The 7029-nt window shown below is 34.0% G+C and overlaps 1 long non-coding RNA gene across 1 annotated transcript in view; it reads right to left on the reverse strand.

The window, feature by feature from the left end:
* Window positions 1-256: 256 nt before the first annotated feature.
* Window positions 257-7029, reverse strand: part of LOC136838769 (uncharacterized) — a 454612-nt gene continuing 447839 nt past the window's right edge. The window contains exon 4 of the long non-coding RNA XR_010853108.1: window positions 257-963. This is a non-coding gene — a long non-coding RNA (uncharacterized lncRNA). The remainder of the gene's footprint in view (window positions 964-7029) is intronic.

A 7029-nucleotide genomic window follows, 5' to 3' on the forward strand; every position in this document is an offset into this window, starting at 1 on the left:
TATTGTGTATGTGTATACATACATACATGCATACGTATCTATATCTATCTATTTATCTCTATCTATATATGTATATATGTGAATATATACATTATATGTATATGTACACACACACATATATACTGTATATATATATATATATATATATATATATATATATATATATATATACATATACATACATATATATATATATATATATATATATATATATATATATATATATATATATATATATATATATATATATGCATCTCTTGCTATCTAATTTGGTTAGGTCCTCAAGCACAGACTGTTAATATGTAGATCACAAACTGAAAGCAGTATAACCTGGGCTTAACAAGATACCTTCCTAGTTAGTCAAAATTAACACAGAATAAATAAAAAAAAAGAGCCCTATAACTAACTCTAGGGGACTTAACTGTTATACACACATTTATTCAGACTTTTAAATGCTCGTAAGGGAAAGAAATTACATAATGGAACAGAAACTAAAAGAAAGGAAAATGGACAAATACAGGGGTAATTATTTCAAACTCACGCCCCTGGCCAACTCCAGAGCACTAACTTATCGTTTGCAATTGCAACTTGCAGTATTGTACCATACAAGTACAAATAATTAAACAGAACATAAGAGATAAACAAAATACAATTATATACCGAGAACAAAATGAAAACAACGGGAATCTGACAGAAATAATTGCATAGTTACAGAGACCCTTAACGTACCATTAGAGCACTTATACATTACAAGCACCAGATGCCATATGTAAACAAATGATTCACGCAGTATAAAATGTAATTAAAGAAAAAAAAATCGCACAATAAAACAAAAAATAGGAAAGGAAAGAAAACTGGCAGAAACAGAAATGACTTAACACTCACCAAGTGGCTGAGACGTGTCGAGTGTAGCAGGGCGAGGGGGAGCCTGGTGTCTGAGTGGGACTCGAGTGATTATCACCCCTGTCAAAGAGAAGTATACATCACTGGGTGTATGTGTGTGTATATGCGAGTGTGGATGTATGAGTAACATCATAAATTTAGTTTAGTTTCTACATAAAAAAAATTATAAAATGCGCCTAAGTTTCTTCGGCACAATCGAGTTTTCTGTACAGCGTATAATGCTGTATGAGCCGCGGCCCAAGAAACTTTCAGCCATGGTCCGGTGGTGGCATGCCCTATAGCGTTGCCAGACGTACGGTCATGGCTAACTTTGATCTTAACTAAAATAAAAACTACTGAGGCTAGGGGGCTGCAATTTAGTATGTTTGATTGGAGGGTGGATGATAACGTACCAATTTGCAGCCCTCTATCCTCAGTAGTTTATAAGGTCTGGGGGCGGACAGAAAAAGTGCGGACAAACAGACAATAGTTTTCTTTAACAGAAAACTAAAAATTATAAAATGTTACTAATTCACCATGAACTTTAGGGACATTTGTTATTGGAAGTTGGCAGTGCTTTCGTCAATAAGTTGGCAGTAATCAAATGATGTGCCATAAAGTATATTCATAGCAAGCAAATTCAAATAGTATGCTTTTCTATGAAGGAATAGGAAGTTATGTAAAGTACAGGAAACTATATTCAGCCTGACGAGAAGCCACAGCAATAAATAATTGTTTTTCAGTTTTAAAATCATTTATCAATATCTATAAACTAAATCGCTACTGTCATCAAATACAACACACCAATCCTTCACAACGCAGTACTAAGTTCCCTGTTGCACTATTTTAATCCAGTTAAAGCATAGTATCCATAATATGTGAATAACGTACACTACATGTACAAAGAAATATCATCTAGCCTGAGAAGGCCACAAATGTGTTGTACAATTTGGATATAAAAAATAATTCGTCCAGAATGCATGAGCAGTCGGAGTGGGATTGGATTATAGATTTTGAGTATGGGAACTCAGGGTCCACTTACTGGGCCCCCGAACAATCCATTATTGTATAAGTGATAAATCGCTGGTCGGTACACTGATACTTGTATCGTATAACTATATATATATATATATATATATATATATATATATATATATATATATATATATATATATATATATATATATAAACATTTTTATATATATATATATACATACATACATACATACATACACACACACACACACACACACACACACATATATATATATATATATATATATATATATATATATATATATATATATATATATATATATATATATATATATATATATATATATATATACCACACATTACCACAGGTGACAAAATAAGAAACTGGGTATAGGTCCTGACCGGTTTCGACTTTATTTCCAAGCCATTGACGAAGGACTGATACAGAGTGTGAGAAGTCACAAATATATATACTACAAGAACAGTACTGACGAACATACACAACCGTTAGAGACTCCATATCCCCACTCAGGCCGGTGTCGAGGTAGGAGTGGCCTTTAAAACTCATTTGGCTAAAAATCACAATAGACTCTCAGGGGACATTGCTGATAAACAGACCATACCCAACCTCAGATCCACACCTGACAGGTGTCATGGAGGCGGAGTTTGGAAACTCATTAACATTACTACCCTCGTACTGTGTTTACAAATATGATAATCCTTTTTTCATATATCTCTACTGCCTACCATAAAGTTTAAACAATTTACAAATTTCTTTTGATATTAAAGGATCAAGTTTATACATCCCTTGACTGATATTCATATTATGGTTGTAACTTTCTTTTATGAAGCTAGATTCAATGATGTTCCTTTCCAGTGCATTATTAGAATATACAATCCTTTTGCCCCTTCCCAGTTGATAGCATGATTGTTCTCACTAACATGTACAAATATACCACTGTTCCTTGTGCATATCTCACACATTTCTTATGTTGTTCAATTCTTTTTTCCAGTGCTTTCCCGGTTTGGCCAATATAAAAGTTGTCACAAGACTTACACGGAATTTTATATACACATCCTTTAATATTGTCTGGGAGTTCTTGATAAGTACATTTTCATTGTTGTATTGTTCTTAAATGCGACATTAACACCAAAATTCTTAAGAAGATGAGGATATCTTTCATACTATTATTATAAGGCAGAACAAGCAAATTTTTTGTGTTGTAAGGTTCTTTCTGGTTTTGATACATAGTCTTTTTGCCACTTCAAATGCACTGTTTAATACACTATCAGGATATTTCAATTTTTGCCTGCATTCCTAATCTTATCTATTTCATCATCAATATATTCAGGGCTACATACCCGTAATGCTCTTAAAAACATAGATGAAAACACTGACTTTTTAACCTTATTGCTTTGTCCAGAATAGAAATGCACATAGGAAGAAATATTAGTGGGTTTTCTATACACACTATATTTAAACCCACTACTATTTCTTCGTATGAGGACATCCAGAAACGGTAAGCACCCATCATTTTCCATTTCCATCGTGAATTTAATTGATGGTACTAATTGATTTAACTTAGCAAAAAGTTTTTTACATCATGGTTCCTGGCCATACACAAATTATGTCGTCAACATACCTAAACCATGTTACATTACGTGGGATTATGTTGTTTAATATCTTCTTTTCAAAAATTCCATATATAAGTTACTTAATACTAGGGATAGGGTTTCCCATTGCCATACCAAAATTTTGTGAGTAAAATTTACCATTAAATTCAAATTTACAATCTTTTACGCATAATTTAATCAGTTCAATTAAAGTACTTTTAGAAAATGGGATATCCAGCTGTGTGTTCTCTAACAATTCAGATAAAAACGCCATCAGATCATCTATTGGCACCTTTGTGAATAGTGATACAACATCAAAACTTACAAGCCTGGATTCACTATTAATCTCTACACTATTTAGTTTATTTATCAGGTCCACATTATTCTTGATATTTGCATTTGAGATGGTACCTACTAATGGGTTGAAATATCTACTAAGTACTTCGCTAGCTTGTATGATGCGGAACCAACTGAACTGATAATTGGCCTGGCAGGAAAGTTTGCTTTGTGAGTTTTTATTGTACCATACATGTATGGTAGCGATGGAGAGGTCACACACAACTTCTTTATAAGGCTTTCGTTACCTTTTAACAGGTTTTCACTTTCTTATTGAAACCACTATTCACATTGTCTATCGGGTTCTTATTTAATTCTTTATATGTGTTATCATCACCTAAAAGATTTTGCATTTTTCTATATATTCACTTTTATTTAAAATTACAAGGGCGCCTGATTTATCTGCTTTTGTCATGTGTATATCTTTATCTTTTTCAGTTCATTAATAGCAACCATAAATCTTTTGGGGACGTTTGTGGTGTCTGATTTTTCGTACTTCCATAAATCACTCCCTTAACCATGTTCACTTCTTCATTCGTTAAATCACTATATTTTTCCAAATTACACAGTCCTTTAGTTATTTCCACACTGTTCCTTCCGCCAGGAGATAAAGCAAAGTTTAAACCGTAGCCTAAGGCACTAATTACATTTCTATCCAGCTGTTTGTTTGATAAGTTGACGACACATTCATGATTGGCGTTGTTGGTCCAAGGGCTTCTTTCAATCAACAGTTTCATTTTATTATCGTGTTTCCGTTTCAGTTTCCGATACACTTGATTCCTCATCTTCACATGACAATATTCACGTAGGGAATCTCTCCAATCTGGTGGTATTGAGGCTTCAAAATGTCGTCTTTTCCTCGTGAGATCTTCAAAATTCTTTTTGGTTTCCAGTGTTTTGATGTTGATATGTTTTTCCAATATGGCACGTTGTATTTCACCGAAGGGTTGGCCTTCTAATTTCAGCAAGGAATTGGTTATGAACGATCTTGGTATCACTTGTTCATCCCGACATTCACGTAAAAACCGCAGGTGTTCCTTGTTGGTATGAGCTTGAGTGAGGGCGTCGGCAAATTCTCTGACGGCATATTCCAAGATGGGGAAAAGAACACAGAAAGATCGGAAGGAGCGCGTGGTATCCATTGATGATTATTATCACTTTTGTACGTGATTCATTTATCACACATTACCACAGGTGAAAAATAAGAAACTGGGTATAGGTCCTGACCGGTTTCGACTTTATTTCCAAGCCATTGACGAAGGACTGATACAGAGTGTGAGAAGTCACAAATATATATACTACAAGAACAGTACTGACGAACATACACAACCGTTAGAGACTCCATATCCCCACTCAGGCCGGTGTCGAGGTAGGAGTGGCCTTTAAAACTCATTTGGCTAAAAATCACAATAGACTCTCAGGGGACATTGCTGATAAACAGACCATACCCAACCTCAGATCCACACCTGACAGGTGTCATGGAGGCGGAGTTTGGAAACTCATTAACATTACTACCCTCGTACTGTGTTTACAAATATGATAATCCTTTTTTCATATATCTCTACTGCCTACCATAAAGTTTAAACAATTTACAAATTTCTTTTGATATTAAAGGATCAAGTTTATACATCCCTTGACTGATATTCATATTATGGTTGTAACTTTCTTTTATGAAGCTAGATTCAATGATGTTCCTTTCCAGTGCATTATTAGAATATACAATCCTTTTTGCCCCTTCCCAGTTGATAGCATGATATTTCTTCCTATGTGCATTTCTATTCTGGACAAAGCAATAAGGTTAAAAAGTCAGTGTTTTCATCTATGTTTTTAAGAGCATTACGGGTATGTAGCCCTGAATATATTGATGATGAAATAGATAAGATTAGGAATGCAGGCAAAAAATTGAAATATCCTGATCGTGTATTAAACAGTGCATTTGAAGCGGCAAAAAAGACTATGTATCAAAACCAGAAAGAACCTTACAACACAAAAAATTTGCTTGTTCTGCCTTATAATAATAGTATGAAAGATATCCCTCATCTTCTTAAGAATTTTGGTGTTAATGTCGCATTTAAGAACAATACAACAATGAAAAATGTACTTATCAAGAACTCCCCAGACAATATTAAAGGATGTGTATATAAAATTCCGTGTAAGTCTTGTGACAACTTTTATATTGGCCAAACCGGGAAAGCACTGGAAAAAAGAATTGAACAACATAAGAAATGTGTGAGATATGCACAAGGGAACAGTGGTATATTTGTACATGTTAGTGAGAACAATCATGCTATCAACTGGGAAGGGGCAAAAAGGATTGTATATTCTAATAATGCACTGGAAAGGAACATCATTGAATCTAGCTTCATAAAAGAAAGTTACAACCATAATATGAATATCAGTCAAGGGATGTATAAACTTGATCCTTTAATATCAAAAGAAATTTGTAAATTGTTTAAACTTTATGGTAGGCAGTAGAGATATATGAAAAAAGGATTATCATATTTGTAAACACAGTACGAGGGTAGTAATGTTAATGAGTTTCCAAACTCCGCCTCCATGACACCTGTCAGGTGTGGATCTGAGGTTGGGTATGGTCTGTTTATCAGCAATGTCCCCTGAGAGTCTATTGTGATTTTTAGCCAAATGAGTTTTAAAGGCCACTCCTACCTCGACACCGGCCTGAGTGGGGATATGGAGTCTCTAACGGTTGTGTATGTTCGTCAGTACTGTTCTTGTAGTATATATATTTGTGACTTCTCACACTCTGTATCAGTCCTTCGTCAATGGCTTGGAAATAAAGTCGAAACCGGTCAGGACCTATACCCAGTTTCTTATTTTTCACCTGTGGTAATGTGTGATAAATGAATCACGTACAAAAAGTGATAATAATCATATATATATACATACAAAATCTAAGTTTTACAACAAAAAATTCTAAGTTTACAAAACGGCCCAAGATTTTATCCGAAGTCATTATCAGACCTTGACCTCTTTACAAATGACTGAAGATCAGGTTTGGATTAATGTGGAAAAGATTTTGAAAAACAGCCATTAACACAATAACAAGATGGACGGAAAGATGATCACACAGAGGAGACGAAGGACATGATGACAGAAGAAGGATTTTGCTATATCTTCTGGCTGTTTTGTGGTGTTTATTATTATTATTATTATTATTATTATTATTATTATTATTATTAT

The sequence above is a fragment of the Macrobrachium rosenbergii genome, chromosome 5 (genome assembly GCF_040412425.1).
Source record: "Macrobrachium rosenbergii isolate ZJJX-2024 chromosome 5, ASM4041242v1, whole genome shotgun sequence".
In the NCBI taxonomy this organism is placed as follows: Eukaryota; Metazoa; Arthropoda; class Malacostraca; order Decapoda; family Palaemonidae; genus Macrobrachium; species Macrobrachium rosenbergii.